Source organism: Bos indicus x Bos taurus, chromosome 23, assembly GCF_003369695.1.
Source record: "Bos indicus x Bos taurus breed Angus x Brahman F1 hybrid chromosome 23, Bos_hybrid_MaternalHap_v2.0, whole genome shotgun sequence".
Classification (NCBI taxonomy): domain Eukaryota; kingdom Metazoa; phylum Chordata; class Mammalia; order Artiodactyla; family Bovidae; genus Bos; species Bos indicus x Bos taurus.
The window spans coordinates 23,325,722-23,349,918 of NC_040098.1; positions in this window are offsets into that span (position 1 = coordinate 23,325,722).

Below are 24,197 nucleotides of genomic sequence, written 5' to 3' on the forward strand. Positions count from 1 at the left end.
CTTTGACTTTGTGACAATATAAGAAAAATAGATCTCCACTGTTGAGGGTCTACAACATATTAACAGCTTAGCACATGTCACTAAATTCTCAACCTTTTTACTCATTATGACCATCATGTCAGTGATGACCAACTTTATCCTCCATTTCCTAATTTATCAAATGGATATAACACTACTAGCTTAGTCGGTAATGAATCTGCCTGCAATGCAGGAGATCTGAGTTCAATTCTTGGGTTGGGAAGATCCCCTGGAGAAGGAAACGGCAACCCACTACAGTATTCTTGCCTGGAGAATTCCATGGACAGAGGAGCCTGGCAGGCTGTATAGCCTATGGGGTTTCCAAGGGTCAGACACGACTTAGCGACTAAACCACCACCACCCATAGGATATCTGTGAGTATTAAATGAAATACACACAAAGTGACAAGGCAATAATTTAGGCTCTGTAACATATAAACTGGGCTTCCCTGGTGGCTCAGTGGTAAAGAATCCACTTGCAGTGCAGGAGACAGCAGGATACTTGGGTTCAGTCCCTGGGAGGGGAAGATCCCCTGCAGGAGGGCATGGAAACCCACTTCAGTATTCTTGCCTGGAGAATCCCATGGACAGAGGAGCCTGGTGGGCTAAGGTCCATGGGATCATAAGCATTGGACAAAACTGAGCGATTGAGTACGCCTGCACAACATGTAAACTCCTGCACTGCTTTGGGTTTGGGAGAAATATGAACAAGCTAGTAAATATCAATTACTAGTTTGCTTATACTTACTAGTTTGTTTATATTCTTTGACCAAGAAGTGACTATTACCACGTTTGCTCAGAGTTTAATGACTGGAGATACCAACATGGTCTCACTATCTTCTGGGGGGCTGAGTAGTGATGGATTACTTGATGAACACCATTGTCATTCAAAGAAAGTCAATGAAATTATGTTTTGATTTCAAGAAAGGATTGTTATGATATAAATCTTAATTTTACCTCAAATATAAATACAATTATAAGGGTATTTAAGTTGAGGAGGAAAGGTCAACCTAATTTTCAGATGCTTTGTTATATAATTCCATCCTTTATAATATCTTCATTTTTTATAAGAATTCTTACTTTCTAAATGGTCATCAAATTACAGTTTGTTTTTTTCAGAAAAAGCAATTCTGATATTTATGTGTGTTTTTATTTTTACAGCTAACTATAAACTACTTGGCTTTTCACACAACATAGTGAGATTTTATATTTCTGGTTTTAAAATCTGAACAGTTGAACTGACCAAATTAGAGGCTATAAATTTCTGCCTCTTTTTCTCTTTAAGAACTAGGTTTTATAGGTGTCTCATGTCTCTTAATTAGCAAAATGCCACCGGACTCCATTTTTAAAAGTAGAGGGTCTAAGTAAAGAATAGCAAAACTGTCACTTTTGATTTTAATTTTAACCATTCTATATAACACATCGTCATGCATGGGAATTTTTTCCCTTGACTCTTATGCTGTGATTCTGAGCTTTTCTTTGCTTATGATTTCAAGAGCACATTATGAAACCATGGTTAATGTTTTGCAAATATGTACTCAACATGATTAAGAGCTCCTTTTGCCAAGAATCTTCCTACTTCGTTACTTTTTGTCAGTACATAAAAACCATAACTAAGGAAATGATTTTTTTTTTATTCCAAGAATTCCTTTAGGAATAGCTTATTTTTCTGTCAGTGTTCATGAATACTTGCAAATATGCCAAAACTAACTCATGGGAGATTGCTGTTTGTCAGGGTATTAGCTCCAAAATGGGTTATTGTCAGCATTTAGCAGATGTGAGGTGATGACACAGTGGCAGGTCATATTCCCAACTAGACTTGGCATTCCTTTGAGTAATGAAAGCCAAGACATGTTAACTTCGACTTAGGTTAGAATATGCCCTAAAATTTCTTCTTACTAACACATAAGCAGTCAAGGCTTCTGTTCTCTTCTTAAGCCAATAAATATATCTAATCTCAAAGGTAAATAACCAAAGCAATGAACTATAATTCACACCTGTGTTATGTATAAACTGCATCTTCAGAGGATTTACTTACAAAGAGTAGCCAGCTGACTTGATGAGTGAAGTTTTTTCTAGACAGAAGGATATGAAACTTGTCATTTTATCAAGTCCCTTTGTACTAGAGGATTTGTGTTATTATCATGGCCAGTTAACCTAAAACTTGTTTCTACGTATTTTACGCTTATAGATATATTAGCATGATTCTAAGAAGTTCATTTATATTAGGGGAACTAATTTCAAAACACCTTTACTAAAATATGATATTTTTCTAGGTTTGCAAAATGAATTCATCATTTAAAAATACTCATTAATTTTTTCTTTACTCTGTAGATATTGATTTATTGATTTTAATAAAGTAAAAGGATTGAAACTAAAAAGTTTATATTTATTAGTAGACAGTTTCAATTTGACAATATATTTTTAAGAAAGCTATAAGAAAATATTACTTTTGTTGTTGTAATCAACTAAGCTTAAATCTGTCCAGAGGGATTTTCTTAGTTACCAACGTTCTAGCATGCTTTTCACTCTTTATTATAGATCACTCAAAGAATATATTTACCATATATGAACCTAGATGGCAAGATGTGCTGTGCTGTGTGCTTAGTCGCTCAGTTGTGTCTGGCTCTTTGTGACTCCATGGATATAGCCCACCAGGCTCCTCTGTCCATGGAGTTCCCTAGGCAAGAATACTACAGTGGGTTGCCATGCCCTCCTCCAGGCGATCTTCCTGACTCAGGGATTGAACCCAGGTTTCCCGCACTGCGGGCAGATTCTTTACTGTCTGAGTCACCAGGGAAGCCCAGATGGCAAGATGGAGACTCGTTATTTTACCTTTAGTATTAAGGGGTGGCTCAGTTGGTGAAGAATTTGCCTGCCATGCACGAGACGCGGGTCTGATCCCTGGGTCAGGAACAGCCTATGGGGAAGCGCAAGGCAACTCACTCAGGTATTCTTGAAACAACGAATGCACGCAGGCACCTGTTTTTGTGGGTATACCTGCAGTATAGATTTTTTACTCTTCCCTTTTGAATATGTAACAGCTTTGCAAAATGTTTTGTGAGCAAAATAACTCAGTTCTTGAATTTTGATTGAAGGGATAGAGAAAAGGCATACACTTTTAGAGTAATTTTTATGGTTGTTGTTTAGTCTCTAGGTCATATCCAACACTTTGCGACTCTCTGGAATGTAGACCACCAGGCTCCTCTGTCTATGGCATTTCACAGGCAAGAATACTGCATTGGATTGCCATTTTCTTCACCAGGGGATCTTCAGTCTAGACACCAGCTCTTTGGTGGAAGTCAAAGGGCTATGCTTTCAATGAATAAATTAGAGATTGACATATAAATCAAAATATATAATATTGGAGATTTCTCAGGGGTGCAGTGGTAAAGAATCTGCCTGCCAATGCAGGAGATGTAAGAGACTCAAGTTCCATCCCTGGATTGGGAGGATTCCCTGGAGGAGGAAATGGCAACTTGCTCCTATTCTTGCCTGGAAAATTCCATGGACAGAAAAGACTGGAGGGCTACAGTCCATGGGGTGACAAAAAGCCAGACACGACTGAGCTACTAAGCACACATGGTTAATTCTATTTATTTCAATCATGGTGAATTTCTTCCACCAAAAGAGATTTATTCTTTTACTGTAAAGCAAGTTTACACAGTACCTTAATATTTGTGTGTATGTGTATGTGTTAATCACTCAATTGTGTCCAACTCTTTGCGACCCAAAGAATGTAGCCTGCCAGGCTCCTCTGTCCATGGAATTCTTCATGCAAGAATATTGGGACAGGTAGCCATTCCCTTGCCCAGGGGATCTTACTGACCCAGGAATGAAACCCAGATCTCCTACACTGCAAGTGGATTCTTTACCATCTGAGCCACCAGAGAAGTCCTACTTTAATACTTAAATATATACTTAAATATTTAATCTTCAAGTAGTGATGTTGGTTGAGTATGTAAGCATCAACGTTTCATATTTCATGCATCTTATTTTACAAAAGGCTCTTGTTGTCCTTTGATTTGGGTTTTTTTGAAATCAGTCTATTTCTCAAGTAATATTCTTTCCCAGTAGAATGTTTGAAATTGGGTTACTACAAGTGACACATTTGCATGTAATTTAAACTTTCCCCTCAGCATGGCAACTAGAAGGGAAAGAAATGGTAGAATAATGAAACAGAAGAGATAGGAAATAGAAAGCATTAATATTTATTATGCTGCTGCTGCTGCTAAGTCGCTTCAGTCGTGTCCAACTCTGTGCAACCCCATAGACAGCGGCCCACCAGGCTCCCCCATCCCTGGGATTCTCCAGGCAAGAACACTGGAGTGGGTTGCCATTTCCTTCTCCAATGCTTGAAAGAGTGTTCTTTAAAAAAGATAAATAATGATTAAAAGATGCAATCTTATAATGTACTGAAAATAAATTCAGTGTGACTTTCAAATTCTCCTCTTTCTCCTTTGAAACATCTCAACATAGTGTAGCCTTCAGTGGTCAACAAGAAACTATTGTCACATCAACAATCTCTTATTTCTTACCATCCCAACGTCCTTCAACTCAGAATGAGAATCAGCTTACCGATATGTGAAAGTTTGGGATAATGAAAGCAAGGAAGTTAAACTGATTTTGGATATGCAAGCCCTGATATTTTAAAGAAAAGAACAGACCTCTAAGAAAGATCATGGTTGAAAGTCTCAAATCAAATCTCCTTTATAAAAACGTGTTTCATTAGAAAATAAGCAAACAATGGAAAGGGTAAAATTACACTGTGACATAATCTGTTAGAGTCACTCTTGGAAAGACATTGCTTTACACATGTGGAGTTTCTTGTGTTCTCTGTAAGTGAGAAAATTAGTTTTAAAACTATCAGCTATAATGTAATCATTTTCATGGGTTTCTCATTTGTTTAAATTTGTATTCTTTTTCTTAAATTCTTTGTTCTTTCATATTTGTCATTGCATTTGAATATTATAAGAATACATCTCGATTATTTAATTTAATAAATATTGATAGCATGCTAAGTCTCTCAGTCGTGTCTGACTCTTTGCAACCCTATGGACTGTAGCCTACCAGGCTCTTCTGTCCATGGGATTCTCCAGGCAAGAATACTGGATTGGGTTGCCATGCTCTCCTCCACGGGATATCCCGACCCAAGGATTGAACCTGCGTTTCTTGAGTGTCCTGTGTTGGCAAGAGGGTTCTTTACCCATAGTGCCACCTTGGAAGCCCAAATATTGATAGAGCTCCTACATATAGAAAGTTGATATACCATGTTCAGATGCTCTAAGGGATAGAAAATTCCCCAAAGATAGGATGCTGTGTAGACAAAAATAGCAGATGATTGGCAACAAATGTGACTTATTTTAAGTTCCCACAAAACTTAGCTGTGCTCCATACAGAATGTGTGCATGCTTGCTCAGTCACTCAGTAGTGTCCGACTCTTTGTGATCCCATGGACTATAGGCAGCAGGGCTCCTCTGTCCATGGGATTTGTGAGGCAAGAATACTGGAGGGGTTGCCATTTCCTCCTCTAGGGGATCTTCCCAACTGAGGATCAAACCAGCATTTTCTGTGTCTCTTTCAGTGGCAAGCAGATTCTTTACCACTGAGCCACTTGGAAGCCATCCATACAGAGTAAATATCCCTAGATACTCGTTGGCTAAAGAAACAAATGGTTCAAATTTATTGTTATACATATTGCCACATTGTCATTGGAAAACTAGCATGGAAAATTTTCAGACTTTGGCTCAACTGAACATTTGAATTGTATTACTATTATTACCACTAATAAGATCAATATAAAAATGTTAAAAATAAATGGATTTTTTTCCAATGGAGGGAAAAATTATTCCACCTGTTCCTGAAGAGCATGTATATTTCCTCATTTGGTTTCTGCAATTATAAGTTAAATAAACTAGAAATAAATTTGACTCACCCTACTTATTTTAAATTGCCACCCTGCTTATTTAACTTATATGCAGAGTACATCATGCGAAATGCCAGGCTGGATGAAGCACAAGCTAGACTCAAGATTTCTGGGAGAAATATCAATAACCTGAGATACGCAGATGACACCACACTTACGGCAGAAAGCAAAGAAGAACTGAAGAGCCTCTTGATGAAAGTGAAAGAGGAGAGTGAAAAAGTTGGCTTAAAACTCAACATTCAGAAAACTAAGATCATGACATCTGGTCCTATCACTTCATGGCCAGTAGATGGGGAAACAGTGGATGCAGTGGCAGACTTTATTTTTGGGGGCTCCAAAATCACTGCAGATGGTAACTGCAGCCATAAAATTAAAAGATGCTTGCTCCTTGGAAGAAAAGTGATGACCAACTTAGAAAGCATATTAAAAAGCAGAGACATTGCTTTGCCAACAAAGGTCCATCTAGTCAAAGCTATTTTTTCAGTAATCATGTATGGATGTGAGAGTTGGACTATAAAGAAAGCTGAGCACAGAATTGATGCTTTTGAACTGTGGTGTTGGAGAAGACTCCTGAGAGTCCCTTGGACTGCAAGAGGATTCAACCAGTCCATCCTAAAGGAGGTCAGTCCTGGGTGTTCATTGGAAGGACTGATGTTGAAGCTGAAACTCCAATACTTTGGCCACCTGATGTGAACAACTGACTCATTGAAAAACACCCTGATGCTGGGAAAGATTGAAGGCTGGAGGAGAAGGGGACGACAGAGGATGAGATAGTTGGATGGCATCACTGACTCAATGCACATGAGTTTGAGTAAGCTCCAGGAGTTGGTGATGGACAGGGAAGCCTGGCGTGCTGCAGTCCATAGGGTTGCAAAGAGTCAGACACAACTGAGTGACTGAACTGAACTGAGCTGAACTTATTCTAAATATTTATATTAAAATTTTAAGCTTATTTTTGTACTGAGAAATAAAGTGCTTAAATGTGATACTAGATTTTTAAAACTTCAAATTTTTGTGTCAAATATTAATTATAACATTTTAAAATATTTTTATACAGTATAATATTTCATGGAGTAAACAATTTTATAAAACATTTTATAGAATAAAGTATTTTATAAGACAAAGTCAATTGTGCTTTATAGCTTTCTCAGCGTGTTTTTTGCTGAAGAATTATACACCCAGCAATCACATATTCAAATCTCAGGATCTCTTAAACCCTGGTGGTTTAGATGGTAAAGTGTCTGCCGACAGTGTGAGAGACCCAGGTTGGATCCCTCGGTCGGGAAGATCCTCTGGCGAAGGAAATGGCAACCTGCTCCAGTACTCTTGCCTGGAAAATTCCATGGATGGAGGAGCCTCGTAGGCTACAGTCCATGGGGTCGCAAAGAGTCGGACACAACTGAGCGACTAAACTTTCACTTTCACTTAAACTATGTTCATTGTATCTATCTATTGATTAATTGATCAATCAATTGAAAGATTCCAGTGAGTATGATTTGACACTTTAAATTTTATGTCCATAGATTAAATATATTAAAACTGTAAAATATCCTGTGTACCTGTCTTAAAATTTATATTCCAGGTTACTCCACACTGGTACCTAAATGCTTTATACTCAGGTAAATATCCTGCTGTTTGAGACATAACATATTCTGTATTATTTCTGATCTTTGATTTCTATAGAAAACATAACTTACTATCAAACTGTTCAATGCTAGATAAACATGTATTTTAAAAAATCCTTTTTGGAGGCCTTCTGGCAGATACCTTAAAAAGAGTGTACATTGAATTCTTATACTCAAAAATACAACATGACAGTTGAAACATTACTGGTACATATTTTAAAAGACATATTCATGGTCAAAAGAAGATTAACTCTTCTGGGGAGCAGAATGGAATGTAAATGCCAGAAAAATATCTTGAAGAAGCAAGTCTAAGGCTCCACTACTGTAATTGATTCATAACATCATTGTGTTCAACTCTCATGAGATGTAGCTTTTCCATTTGCTGTGACGAAACAGAGAAGTAGGTCTGCAGTTGGAGGCTGGAAATATAATAGCTTGGACTCTGGTTAGGATCTGGCAATAACATATGAGCAATATCACTGGAGTGTCAACGAGGGTAGCTACAATCCTCCAACCATAAGCTGGACCAAATGACATCCTGATTTTCCAAACAGATAGGTTATGTTTCCTCAAGACAACAGTACAGAATCAGAGGTATAACACTTGGTTCCCATCTGAGAACCCTGGGGTCCTGGAAAAATAAGTACAGAGAAATCAAATATGGAGGAGTAAGCATGGACGGAAAATATCCAACCAGTCAAGAAATCCCTTCCCAAAATACGACTGCCATGAGAAAAATTAATTTAATGGAAGGATCCCAGTGAGAGATCACTTCTGAAGAAACATAAATAAAAGAATAATCTGGAAAGGAATTAACATAAACTGAAATATTTTTTCTAAAAATATATGACTAGCATTCTAAAAATAAACAGAAGGCTATGAAACAAAAACAGTTGGATATGAATCAAGAACTGTTGGATATGGAAAAAGAAAGCATTAGTAATCTCATAAACAAGAAAACTCAAATGTATTATCCCTAGCTTGTAGATGAAATAGTTTGCTCCTTTGAGATTGAATGGATGGAAGTGAACTTTGTCATGAAAAAATCTGGAATTTCACAGGGTTATTATCCACTAAACAACCCAAAATTAGATCCCACCAATAAAGCTTTAACTTTGCCTGGTAGAAAAAAATAGTTAAGATTCGACATCAAGCTTTCCTGAGTCAATGAAGTATTTTCCTCCTAAACCATATTAATAACCCTTAACCTAACCGAGCGACTTCACTTTCACTTTTCACTTTCATGCATTGGAGAAGGAAATGGCAACCCACTCCAGTGTTCTTGCCTGGACAATCCCAGGGACGGCGGAGCCTGGTGGGCTGCCGTCTATGGGGTCGCACAGAGTCGTACACGACTGAAGTGACTTAGCAGCAGCAGCAACCTAACAATGCTTTGAAAAGCCCATGTTAGTTGAGTTGCCTGGTGAAAATCAGAGCTGGGAAGGGAAAAGAGAAGTATATATCTAAAGTATTTATTTAAAGCTAACTAAACTGGTCATATATTAAGATTTCCTAAAACCCAAGATCTTACAGTCACCTACTTGGAAAAGCCACACATCTTAGGCTTCTGCTGAACTCTGATCATCATTTGCTACTTTCAGGGTCCTCCAAGCTCACTGGGCCACTACTATTCCATTTAGACACTATTTCTGGTGGGGGGTGGGCTGGGGAAGTCATCTGTCAGATGGCTATTGAAGTACTATTTTTACAATAAAAAATGTAATGATTGCAATAGCTTAAATGGTTTCAGAACATTTGCTAAACCATTTTATGCATACAGGACTCTACTTAATACTAAATAAGAAGAAAAGCATAGGTGCAGCCCATTTAGGCCCTCGGGGTCTGGACCGTGTGGTATGTTAACAATGTTCAGCGAGCCAAGAAGCTGTCACCACCACGATTGCTGGTGCCAAGAGAGGCCTGAGCAGACTGCTCAGTGCTGGCACTATTCCTGACAGAGATACTGATGATGACAAGGACACCACTGCTGTTGTTCTGGTCCTTGTCAGAACAAGGAATCACAAGTACGTTTCCTTGAAACAGTCTCTCAGTATCTTCTAGGAAACAAATACAAAGCACTCTTAGGGGATCAGAGATAGGCTGAAGGCCACAGCTAAGCACTGTAGACACAATGCTTTAACGTCTATGCTTCTTTCTTTTCTAATAAATACATGAGAATTTGAGAAGAGAGTCACCCTTCTACCTAATTCCCCAAATTATAATTCCAATTCTATTACTAAATTATTTACATAGAAAATAAAAGATCAGATAATCAGAGTTTAGGCAAGTATTCAATACTTATAGCCAATAAAAGAAAAAAAAGTAAAGCATAATTAAGTCAATTCAGTCACTCAGTCGTGTCCAACTCTTTGCGACCCCATGAACTGCAGCACACCAGGCCTCCCTGTCCATCACCAACTGCCGGAGTCTACCCAAACCAAACCATGTCCACTGAGTCGGTGATGCCATCCAACCATCTCATCCTCTGTCATCCCCTTCTCCTCCTGCCCTCAATCTTGCCCAGCATCAGGATCTTTTCAAATGAATCAGCTCTTTGCATCAGGTGGCCAAAGCATAATTAAGGTACCGGTCAAATTTGAGACAACCTGTTACATAAGAATTGACAATATCCTATCAAGGCGGGCATTTAGCAATAAGAATGTTATAAATGATTTTTCTGTAACCAGTCAGTTATAAAATGTATCACTGAGTATAATTGATATTCTTAGTTTTAATACATACAGTTTGTATAGCATTACAAGGATATGTTTTGCAACTTTCTTCTTAAGATTGTAGTGCTCAGTCACTTAGTCATGTCCAACTCTGCGACCTTATGGACTGTAGCCAGCCAGGTTCCTCTGTCCATGGGATTTTCCAGGCAAGAATACTGGAGTGTGTTGCCATTTCCTCCTCCAGTGGATCTTCCTGACCCAGGGATGGAACCCTCATCTCCTGTATTGGCAGGCGGATTACTTACCACTGTGCCACCTGGGAAGTCCTTAAGATTGTAGATCAGATAGTATTATTTTTTCACCTTCATGTTAACAACAAAACCTACAGGGAACACCAGTCATGATATTGATAAGATTCTGAAATTTTTCAACAACAAAGAAATTTCTGTGCTTTTACCATTACTTTGTGACCTCCTAATATGTACCAGGAAAATTTAAATACATATATAATTATATATAAAATATATATGTATGTACACTAAATAGAAGCTCTGCCTTCTGAGAAAGTATGAATTCTGGATTACTGAGGGGAGTATTTAGCATACTGAGAGGAAAAACTGGCAATATGTCATGCCCACAGTGCAATTTATTTTCTTTTATTAATTTTAAGGAGAAACTCTTGAATTAAAAGATGAAGGGATTTTCCGAATGGAATTATTTTTAACCCTGTGCCATTCTAATGAATTTTATCACATATTAATAATGATATAATGAAAACTTACTGTGTTTTGGAGGTTGACTATATTCGAACATGTAATTTGTTCTGGGAATAGTAGTCATGGAATGAAGTGAGCAACCTTTATCTCATCATGATTTGTTATTTACAATTAGTAAAAAGAAAAACTTTAAAAGGAAAGATGATTTCTACTTTTTTGGAGTTAAATATATGGTGCTAATGGTAAAGAATCTGCCTGCTAATGAAGGAGACATAAGAGAGGCAAGTTAGATCCATGGCTGGGAAAGATCCCCTGGAGGAAGACATGTCACCCACTCCAGTATTCTTGCTGGAGAACCCCATGGACAGAGAAGCCTGGCAGGCTATGGTCCTTAAGGTCACAAAGAGTCAGACATGACTGAAGCGACTTAACACACACACACACATACATACTATACAGAATTCCAATAACAATAGTACAAACACATTTTTATTACTAATTCACTTTTTCTTTGTTAAAAGAGAAAATTTGGGGGAATTTAACTTGTTCTCTTTCTCTTTTCCTTCCTTCCTTTTTTCTTTTTCTTTATTTTTTTTATCATGTTGATCTTTTAAATTGTGTCACAAAGCTCATCTTTTGAGGAATTTCATCCTTTTTGAGGAATTAATAATTTATCATCTTTGCATCATTACACAAATTAACCGCAATACAACATCTTTCTCTGGGTAACCTTTGCAATTGTAAATGGTAAAATTGTTTTTAGCAGCTTGCACAGATCATTAGTCAGGGAGATTTTAATTAAGTATTAAGTGATAATTGCCCTTCATAAGCAAATTTAGTATGTGGGATGTAACAGATAAACAGAAAAATAGATATATTGGTTTTGTTTATTTGGGTTTAGCTGTATTGAGGTCTTAATTGGTCATAGATCTTCAGAGGAGCTAGAAAGTATAGAAAAAGGTAGTACATGTTGTAGCATAGCTTTTGTTTTGTTTTTTTAAAATCCCACACCTAAACAGCACTATTAGGAACACGCTTCTCTTCTTAATGTGAGCCTCGTGATGGTGAAAAGTGAAAAATTGACAACTTTGGGGAAATAAGTCTCCCATCCGGAGAAGGGGGTCCCAGATTGACAGTGACAGGGCTAAAGCTTTCTATCTCACCTCCACCAGTTCATCTCAGCCAAGCAGGAGCTGACAGCCTCGGAAATGTCTGCTCAGGATCCACGTCCCAAGACCCTCTCAGCTCCTGGCCTCTCTGCAGAGACAACCAGCAGGGGAGCTAATTACTGCCAGTGTGTAATGGAGACCACCTCATCCAGGAGTAGCTGAACTGAGGTCATTTCTCTGACAGCTATCCCATGTCCTGACTGGGAACAGCTATTAACCAATGAGGACTTGTTCCCAGTGGTGTTCAGGTGGGGATTTAAGGGGAGACCCAGAAGTAAAGACTCCATAATGAATCCCTGGAGTCATCCAAGTGTCCACTAGTCTTATTGCCATTCTGAAATGAGATCTTAAAAATCCCTGCAGATTCTTTTTCACTTTACTGGCTGTAGATTATACTCTCTGGTCTCCATTTCTCTCTGCATAAGCAGTTTTAGGCTTTATTTAAGTGTTGCATTTCCAAGCGTTCATGACTCTGTGCAGGGCTCACCACACATCACTCATGCCTTATTTTACAGGGTGAGCGAGTAATTAGCATCTTTCACAATTAGCCAGGATTTGCTCTGCTAATTTCATTCCCCGATGAAGGTGCTAACTTGGCGTGAAACTGTAATATGTTGGGTGATTTATTAATTCTCCACTGATGGGTGGAAATCACATGTCTGTGCCTTTACTGTTGAGAAAGTTAACAGCATCCATTTGTAAGAGATGGTATTTGAAAAGTGATGTTGGTGTGATTGAATGTGTGAATGTATAATGAAGTCAACCCAGATAGCCTCTTTCTGATTAAATTGTATTAAAATTATGTGGCAGTTGTTTGGAAAGAGACTCTTAAGAAAGAAATATGTACTTATCTTTTAAGAGCGGCTGTCAGTCATGGTGTCTGTCACTAGGGGCTATAGCAGAAAAAGTCATACCTGTTTTTTAAGCAACAAATAGAAGAAACCATACTGATATGAAGACTGTTTGCCTAAACAAGCTGTAATATACAACTTTTAACAACACAGGGAGCAAACTCCTTTAAGAAATCCCCCAATTAAGCAATTTGACACATATACTGTTAGATTTATTGTTATGGGTTTCCCTAATCCTGTTTCCACTCAAAGCATAAACTTTTGATATTATGGTTGAGAATTCAAAATTTCTTGACTATACTGAAAGCTAGGCTTCTGACAGAACTTCTCCTGTTGTTTCTCCTCACTGATCCTGAGATTCCAAAAGAATATTAATTTTTTTTTAGACAAAGTTATTTTATCCAGGAGAAATCTGGAGGACATCACCTTAGTTCAGTTCAGTTCAGTCATTCAGTCGTGTCTGACTTTTTGAGACCTCATGTGACCCTCTTTGCAGCAAGTCAGGCTTCGCTGTCCATCACCAACTCCCAGAGCTTGCTCAAACTCATTTCCATGGAGTTGGTGATATCATCCAACTATCTCAGCCTCTGTTGTCCGATTCTCCTCCTGTCTTCAAGCTTTCCCAGCATCAGGGTCTTTTTTTCAATGAGTCACTTCTTCGCATCATGTAGCCAAAGTATCAGAGCTTCAGCTTCAGCATCAGTCCTTCTAATGAATATTCAGGATTGATTTCATTTAGGATTGACTGTTTGGATCTCCTTGCTGTCCAAGGGACTCTCAAGAGTCTTCTTTAACACCACAGTTCAAAAGCACCAATTCTTCAGTGCTCGGCTTTCTTTATGGTTCAACGCTCACATCCATACATGACTACTGGAAAAATCACAGCCTAGACTAGAAAGACCTTTGTTGGCAAAGTAATTTCTCTGCTTTTTAATATGCTGTCTAGGTTTGTCATAACTTTTCTTCCAAAGAGCAAGCGTCATTTAGTTTCATGACTGCAGTCACCATCTGCTATGATTTTGGAGTCCAAGCAAATAAAGTCTCTCACTGTATCCATTGTTTTCCCCATCTATTTGCCATGAAGTGATGGGACAAGATGCCATGACCTTAGTTTTTTGAATGTTGAATTTTAAGCCAGTTTTTTCACTCTCCACTTTCACTTTCATCAAGAGGCTCTTTAGTTCCTCTGTGCTTTCTGCCATAAGTGTGGTGTCATCTGCAAGTGTGGAGGTTATTGATATTTCTCCTGGAAATCTTGATTCCAGCTTGTGCTTCATCCAGCCTGGCATTTCACATGATATACTCTGCATATACGTTAAGTAAGCAGGGTGACAATATATAGCCTTGACGTACTCCTTTCCAAATTTGGAACCAGTCCGTTGCTTCATGTCCAGTTCTAACTGTTGCTTCTTGACCTGCAAACAGATTTATCAGGAGGCAGGTAAGGTGGTCTGGTCAATGATGGGGAAACTGACATTATGTGCCATTTGGTGAGAGGCTTTAAGAAGAACATTTTGTGCCGTATTCTTGCTCCAGATTAGAGAATCAAATGTCAGATCCTCATTGGAAAGAAATAGCAGAACTCAAGGAATATACTGCAAAATAACTTTTCCTAAATAATTTTGACATAGTCTTTAACAGGATTAATGTCTGGAAAGAAAACGAATGGTTTAGGAATGGTGTCAGATTAAAGGAGACTGAGAGATATGAAAACTAACATGGGTGATTTCCTGTTCAGTTCAGTTCAGTTCAGTTCAGTCGCTCAGTCATGTCCGACTCTTTGCGACCCCATGAATCGCAGCATGCCAGGCCTCCCTGTCCATCATCATCTCCCGGAGTTCACTCAGACTCATGTCCATTGAGTCGGTGATGCCATCCAGCCATCTCATCCTCTGTGATCCCCTTTTCCTCCTGCCCCCAATCCCTCCCAGCATCAGAGTCTTTTCCAATGAGTCAACTCTTTGCATGAGGTGGCCAAAGTACTGGAGTTTCAGCTTTAGCATCATTCTTTCCAAAGAACACCCAGGACTGATCTCCTTTAGAATGGACTGGTTGGATCTCCTTGCACTCCAAGGGACTCTCAAGAGTCTTCTCCAACACCACACTTCAAAAGCATCAATTCTTCGGCACTTAGCTTTCTTCATAGTCCAACTCTCACATCTGTACATTAGATCCTTGTTGGAGCACACTGCAAAAGAATTTTTTATTGAGACAATTTGATAGCCCTTGAATATGATTTTACATTAGACAATAGTATTGCATCAACTTACATTTAAATTTTTAAGTTTACTGTGACTTTGTAAGAAATGTTTTTGTTCTATGAAAATACACAGTGAAAAATTTAGTGGTAAATGGTCATTAGATCTAAAACTTACTCTCAAGTGATTTAGTAAACAAATAAATAAATAAAATGCATGTATGTCTATGCACTGTGTGTCTATTAAGAGAAAGTGAAAGAGAGGAAAAGCACACACAGGAAATTATAGCCATTATCCTGTAATAATCTCTAATGAAATATAATCCACAAAAATACTGGATCACTATGCTGTACACCTGAAACTAACACTATATTTTTAGTATTAGTGTCAAGTATACTTAGCAGCAGCAGCATACTTCAATAATAAATTAAATTATGAAAAGCATGAATGGCAAGTTGATTTTTTGAAACTTTACATGTTGACAAATGACTTTTATTTTAACATCATTCTCTATTTGCATCTTAGGTGGGTAGACAAGTCTTACTAAGACTTCCAATCTTTTCCAATATCCCTTCAAGTCCTAAGAACATGGAACAACAACCCAAGTGCCCGTCAACTGATGATCAGATTTAAAACTGGACTCTCTATACGTATATATATATATTATATATATATGCATAAATATATAATGGAATATTACTTCGCCATAGAAAATAATGAAGTTCTGCCATTTGCAGCAATATGGATACACTCATAGTATATGTTGCTTACTGAAATAAGTCAGACAGAGAAAGACATGTACTGTATAATATCACTTATATGTGGGATTTTAAAAAAACACGAATGTATATGCAAAATAGAAACAGATTCACAGATATAGAGAACATTCTTGTGATACCAAAGGGAAGAGGGAAGTGATAAGAGACAAATGAGGAGTATGGGATTAACAAACTACCATACACACATTTAAGGAGTGTTCTGTCTGAAATTTTGTAATAGGTAAAAAAGAAATTTCTAAGCAAATATCAATGGTTGCTATTTCAAATTAAGCCCACATAATGCATATAATCAAAGTATTTTCTCAATATGATATTAATCACAGTATGCCATTAAACATCTGAGAATTTTATTTAATCATAATAATATATACACTGGAGAATGAGATTTAAAAATAAGATAAGACTTTTCTGGGAGGATAATAAGAGGTATAAGTTTTGGATCATGCAATGATTTTTTGAGTGTAAGTCTTCATCCATTACAGAAACTAATAAATAACATCTAAAACTAAATCAAAAATGGTAATATAAATACATTATATAGAATATAAGGTAGTAAAAAATCAAACAGTCCAAAGCCCCAAGGAATGGAATTTAGGGCTGGGAAAGGGTGGAGCAGAGGCTACTAATTTTTATCAAAAATCTAAATTACTATTTGATCTTTTAAGAACATGTACATCTTGCTGGGAAAGATTGAAGGCACAAGGAGAAGGGGACGAGGATGAGGTGGTTGGATGGCATCACCAATTCAATGGACATGAGTTTGAGCAAACTCCAGGAGATGGTGAAGGACAGGAAGGTGTACTACAGTCCGTGGCATTGCAAAGAGTTGCAAAGAGTTCGACACAACTTAGCGACTGAATAACAACCACAATAATATCTATCATTTGCATAAAAACAAATTTAAAATTAAGCCCACTAAATCTAAAAGTTAAAACAAAAATATATAAAAGAATTCAGGAGTTATTATGTACAAAGCCCAGTAAAAGGAAATTTGTATGTATTGTCTCATCCAAAAGTCAAAGCAAAGTATAAATATTTATTTTCTTTTCATATTCTCTACATAGTTCCTATGAGAAAGGAGAATTCTCATAGCTTAATAACTCACCGGGATCATACAATATGACTGAAATGAGAACTCAAAATTGTGTCTGTCAGATTTCCAAACAAACTTCTAATAAGTACAAAATGCTGTTTTAACCATCTCATTGATTCACTTAATAAATATATACTTGGACACTTACTATGTTCTGGGCTCTGAGCTAATGAACAGTTAGCTAACTGAGGAGTTAGATGAATTTTAAAAACATCATATAGTTACAGTTTGCTATGTTCTAAGAAGAAAGCACTACAATCCCACCTCTAGACATTACTTTTGGGTGGAATAGAATCCTTCCTTCCTATCCCAGAGAATTCTCTGACAAAAGATGCAGGTTGCCACAGAATTCTTCTTACTGTCCATAATTGTATTACCCAGCAATATGGAAGAATGAACACAGTATAGGTGAAAACTTTGACCAGTAAGAAATGAGTATTGATGGATAAATTTATTCCTCTTTCTTTTCTTGAAGCACAGTCCTGAAACATAGTTAGTAGTTAGTATGGCTGCACAAAGACTGGCCCCATGAGATAGAGAAGTGTCTACATAGCAATGTCTCAGCCAGTAATGACTGTTTACATTGCCTTTAAGGATCCAGAACAAACAGTTTATAAATAACCAATTTTTAGTAATATGTGGAGGAAGAAAATTTAGTAAAGGAGTCAACGATGTTAGTACTGGGAACCAGGTGACAGTTGTACCAAAAATAGAAGTAAGTGAAAGTTCAGGAAGTGAGCTCCTCATCTGGATAAAATTTAAAGATACTCATAATGAGAGGCTTCCCTGGTAGCTCAGCTGTTAAAGAATCCACCTGCAATGCAGGAGACCCCAGTTCTATTCCTGGGTGGGGAAGATCCCCTAGAGAAGGGACAGGCTACCCACTCCAGTATTCTTGGGCTTCCCTGGTGGCTCAGACTAAAGAATCTGCCTGCAATGCAGGAGACCTGGGTTTGATCCCTGGGTTGGGAAGATCCCATGGAGAAGGGAATGGCAACCTACTCCAGCACTCTATCCTGGAGAATTCCATGGACAGAGGAGCCTGGCAGGCTACAGTCCATGGAGTCACAGAAAGCTGGACATGACCAAGTGACATTCACTTCATAATGAGAAAGACAAATCAGAGGTAGATGAAAATAAGATGAAGGGAGAGTTTTTAGAAAATAAGAGTAATTTAAATGGTTTCATGGAATGAAAGGAAGAAATCAGAATAGAGAGAAATGGAAAACTATTGTTGACATGTCAGAGAAATACTAGGGGATGGACTTTCCCTAAAGATCAGCTCAGGCAGGGGAAGCCCCTCACTGCCTGAGACACCTTGGAAGACAGTACCAGGAGGGCAGAGATAGACACAAAGAAGTACAGTTGGGATAGCCCATGATTGGTAGACATTTTATTTTTTCTTTGGCTTAGTGAAGAAGGATGCTGCACTAGATTTGAAGATGGCTGGAGGGTAATCCCCAGGTGGCCCCGTGTTAAAGGATCCACCTGCCAATGCAGGAGCCACAGGAGACACAGAGTTTCCATCTCTGGGTGGGGAAGATCCCCTGGAGGAGGAAATGGCAACCCACTTCAGTGTTCTTGCCAGATTGAGCACTGATGCACAGAGGATAATCAGGGAATATCCATTTTCTCCAGCAGAATGCAGCAACAGAGTATGGAAGAGTAGAGACTGAATCTATCTAAGGTTAGAGTATTTCAGGGTGGGTTGGGCACAGGAGTTGAAAATGCTGGCAGGAAAGTGGTTGAAATTTATCATCAAAGGTAATAGGGAACGCTCTTACACTGTTGGTGGGAACGCAAACTAGTACAGCCACTATGGAGAACGGTGTGGAGATTCCTTAAAAAACTGGAAATAGAACTGCCTTATGATCCAGCAATCCCACTGCTGGGCATGCACACCGAGGAAACCAGAATTGAAAAAGACATGTGTACCCCAATGTTCATCGCAGCACTGTTTACAATAGCCAGGACATGGAAGCAACCTAGATGTCCATCAGCAGACAAGTGGATAAGAAAGCTGTGGTACATATACACAATGGAGTATTTAGTTCAGTTCAGTTCAGTCACTCAGTCGTGTCCAACTCTTTGTGATCCCATGAATCGCAGCACACCAGGCCTCCCTGTCCATCACCAACTCCCGGAGTTTACCCAAACTCATGTCCATCGAGTCGGTGATGCCATCCAGCCATCTTATCCTCTGTCGTCCCCTTCTCCTCCTGCCCCCAATCCCTCCCAGCATCAGAGTCTTTTCCAATGAGTCAACTCTTCCCATGAGGTGGCCAAAGTACTGGAGTTTCAGCTTTAGCATCAGTCCTTCCAATGAACACCCAGGACTGATCTCCTTTAGGATGGACTGGCTGGATCTCCTTGCAGTCCAAGGGACTCTAAAGAGTCTTCTCCAACATCACAGTTCAAAAGCATCAATTCTTCGGCACTTAGCTTTCTTCACAGTCCAACTCTCACATCCGTACATGACCACTGGAAAAACCGTAGCCTTGACTAGACAGAACTTTGTTGGCAAAGTAATGTCTCTGCTTTTGAATATGCTATCTAGGTTGGTCATAACTTTCCTTCCAAGGAGTAAGCATCTTTTAATTTCATGGCTGCAATCACCATCTGCAGTGATTCTGGAGCCCCAAAACACAGCCATTAAAAACAATACATTTGAATCAGTTCTAATGAGGTGGATGAAACTGGAACCTATTATACAGACTGAAGTAAGCCAGAAAGAAAAACACCAATACAGTATAATAAAGCATATATTTGGAATTTAGAAAGATGGTAACGATAAGGTCTGTTATCTGTATGCGAGACAGCAAAAGAGACACAGATGTATAGAACAGTCTTTTGGACTCTGTGGGAAAGGGCAAGTGTGGGATGATTTGGTAGAATTTCATTGAAACTTGTATATTATTATATGTGAAACAAATTGCCAGTCCAGGTTCGATGCATGATACAGGATGCTTGGGGCTGGTGCACTGGGATAACCCAGAGGGATGGGATGGGGAAGGAAGTGGGAGGGGGGTTTAGGATGGGGAACACATGTACACCTGTGGCAGATTCATGTCGATGTATGGCAAAACCAATACAATATTGTGAAGTAATTAGAATCCAATTAAAATAAATAAATTTATATTAAAAAAAGTAATAAGATTTTGCTGGAAATAAACTAGGATTGACTTTTTTTGTTTTTAGTGTAGCTTTCCTTTGCTGAAAGAGGCAATCCAGGTCTATTATAAATGCAGATATAGTCAACATTGTTTGACATGATGCTCAGAAGTTATATGTAATCATGAAATAGAGATAATATGGTGAAAATTAAAACTATTGAGTAAATGTGCTTACCATTGCCCTTTTCTATCAGATATGAACAGTTTTGAAGCAAGATGTAGTAAGAATCATGTAGGACTTTTTTTTATTATTGCAAAATTTTTTATACTATTTTCACATGTATAAATGAATAATTTTTTTCCTTCCGATGTTTCTGTGGTGAGAGAGTATGATTGTGTGTGTAGCTTGTGTGCGTACACATCCATGTGCAGGTACCATAATTGTGATCTGAAGGCTGGTTATGGCTTATGCATGAGTCATAGATTTCTACTTTGGTGCCACTGCCAGCCTTCCCTGTGACACCAGTTGGAACTGTGCTTACATCTCTGCCTGACCTATTGTGGCTGAGACACAAGAGGAGTTTCTCATTAAACATGCTCCACAGCTGGAATCTTGTCTGCAGTATCAGCCAAAGGACTCTAATCTTTCAGACTGGACTCTAGAAGGCTGTCTATTCAGTTTTGCATGCTGCTTAATCAATTGCTGTTTTGGACATAAAGGACATCTGTCTTTGGAAACAAAATGAAATTATTTCTTCTTTGGTAATTTGTTTGAATCCATTTTTTTCCTGTTAATTATATATGTATACATATATATAATCTAAAAGGAGAGGCTTAAATGACTTTTACTACATGCATTATAGAAAAACTGTGTTTTAATCTTTTTGAAATAATGAAAAAATTTACTAACATCTCTTTCTCTAAAACACAAATGACTAAAAAGGACAAAATTATAGTGTTGAAATTTATCAGCTTTTTTTTCAAGATGAAGAATTATAAAAACTCATAATTGTTAGCTTATACATTCTTTTTAGTAAAACTGCTTAGGTTTTATGAGACTTTATTTGCAATAATAAAAATAATATTCATAAATTGTACAAGCAAGAAAGCTGTTTTTCTTACATTCTATACATTTCATCTTCAAAATAATTTCTGCTTTGCATTGAATATATTGAAGAAATTGCAGGGAATTTGATATCTATATGTATAGAATTTCTGTCAATAAATTAACAGATTAGGAAGAATATTTTTAATGTACTGTATGGCTTGATTTTCTTGCCCAGACAAATAAAATCCAAACAGAGTGAGACAAATCCTTAACTTTGTTTCAGTTCTGATTTCTCTTTCCAATTGTCCCACTGACTTGAATATATCATTTAATACATTCAGACTTCAGTTGCTTCATCTGAAAAACTGACAAAGCACTTTCTCCTAAAATACAGTGGTTCCATTCTTGCAAAAGGAAATGACCACTTTCCTATAAATTCAAGTTCTCTTCTCAGTTATCATCTTAATGACATCTTTTACAAGTTTGGTGCATTTCATCCTTCCTGAAACTCCTTGCCAGGGCTGCTTCTCCTGTATACAGTGCTGCTTTGAAACTTAATGGCATTTGCATCTGTTACTGCTCTTTTCTGGTCCTTTCCCCCTTTTAATAACTCCCATTTCTTCCTCAGCCCTACTTCTGAGTGTCCCCATGACACTTCCCTGGATACAGCTGATCAGCTCATTATGGCATCTTCTTTTGTTTCTTTGTATTTACTTTCCTCATTCTGTTAAGAATAACGCTTTAGGATAATATTTTAAGACATAGAAGATTTGCCAGTGGAAAATAACAGAATACAAGAAATTAATTGGTTTCTCAAGGTGGAAGGAAATAGGTGATTTAGATTTTTAAGATTTCAGTAGTTTCCTAAATATTCTAAAACGAGCCAGAAGCACCAGTGAATTGTTCATTCACTCTTACATCTTTTTATTCTCTGCTCACTAGAGTGGATATTAGAAAGAAAAAAAATTGATTTCTTTTCCTAGAGTAATTAGAAGACAAAAGCCGGGTTGGACTGAGAGAAATAAAGAGAATCGATACCAATCACTTTCTTAGTTTTTTCATTCTCCAACCACGAAGATTGCAGTGAGGTTACTTGTATTCTTTAATGCAACACTTCTTTTTTTCAAAGAGTAGCTTAAATCAACATGCATGCAGTCAATATAAGTTAATTAAAACTTTAAAAAGAGATGCAGTTTTGATTACACAATTACTAATTCTGTCACTGACTGCAGTGGTTATATTTCCTAATTTCTGGAATAAGGCACATATATCTAAGAAAGTCTTGTTTCAATAAGAATGGTTTGCTTTCTTAATCCTGAATATTTCATTTTTATTTCTAATGCCTTTTTTCATATCTTCATTAGCTCTTTTATAGATGACTTCCAAATTTTATTTCCATCTGCAACTTCATGACTGATATTTACACCCTATTACAAAACTATTCAGGGACTTGACTAGCTCACATTTTCAATGTGAGGGTATATGAATTTGAATAATTTATTTAAAGATGGTATCATCACATTCGCTCCCAAGAAGGTTCTCCTTCAGATTTTCTACAGTGATGTACTTCAGCTCAACACTTATTCAGTCTCTCGTGCTGAGAAACATGGAGCTAACTTTGGTTCTTTCTTTTCTTTCAACTCTTTTTATCTAGTCTGATCTCAAATCATGACATATTTTTCTTCACAGTATCCCAGGGAAAACAGACCTGGAACTTGAAAAGAATGGTTACAAGTCCATACTTTAAGAGGAAAATAAAGAGAAATAACTGGGTGTTCAGCTCATAGCATTCTAAGATCACAGAATGTCCTTGGAAGAGGTCAGGGGACCATGGGACCTAGTCGGTGAAGAAGAGTAAAGACAAAAGTAAGGAATTGGGGTAATGTAATGTCATGCAGGTTTAGACAAGAAACTAAACAAAATTTGGAATTTTCCAAGATCAGTATATCTATTTTGTAGAAAAGATTGAAGAAAGGGGAGTTTGCAGTGGTCAGGTGTGTGTTTAGAAAGACAATGAATAGAATGGTTTTGCACTTTTATTTTGTTGATGCAAATTGTAGTAGAAGGTTTTCCAATGTTACAACATCTTTACATTTCTAGATTTATTAAATCACTGTTTTCTTAACTACATGGCATCTAAATCTCTTTGTAATATTTGGCCCTCTTACCCTTTTCTAACACCCTTCTCTTATACCTTCCCTGGTGGTTCAGATGGTAAAGAATCTGCCTGCAATGCAGGAGGCCAGGGTTTGATCAGATTGGGCAGATCCCTTGAAGAAAGGTATGGCAACCCACACCAGTATTCTTGCTTGGATAACCCCATGGATGGAGGAGCCTGGCATGTTACAGTCCATGGGGTTGCAAAGAGTTGAACATGAACGACTAACACAACTTTCATTTCTTTTAATTTTCTTTAATATTTGTATAAAACATTTGCTTGAAGTTTTCATAGAACTTAGCCAAGTTTTTCATTGATCTAGATAGAGGTAAGGTGGGTAATTCATTGAGATATCTTGAAGCTGCTTTTGTGGCCTATGTTTACCAATGTAAAGAAGTAAAAATTAAGTCTACACTGGTAATACTGGAAGACAATACCGCTACATAGCTGTGATGTTTTTAATAATTGCTGTTATACTGAAGAATTGATGCCTTCAAACTGTAGTGTTGGAAAAGACTCTTGAGAGTCCCTTGGACTACAAGGAGATCAAACCAGCCAATCCTAAAGGTAATCAACCCTGAATATTCATTGGAAGGACTGATGGTGAAGCTGAAGCTCCAATACTTTGGCCACTTGATGTGAAGAACTGACTCATTGGAAAAGATGCTGATGCTGGGGAAGATTGAAGGCAGGACAAGAAGGGGATCACAGAGGACAGGAAGGATGGCGTCACCAATGGACATGTGTTTGAGCAAGCTCTGAGAGATGATGAAAAGTTAGGGAAGCCTGGCGTGCTGCAGTCCATGGCGTCACAATGAGTTGGAGATGACTG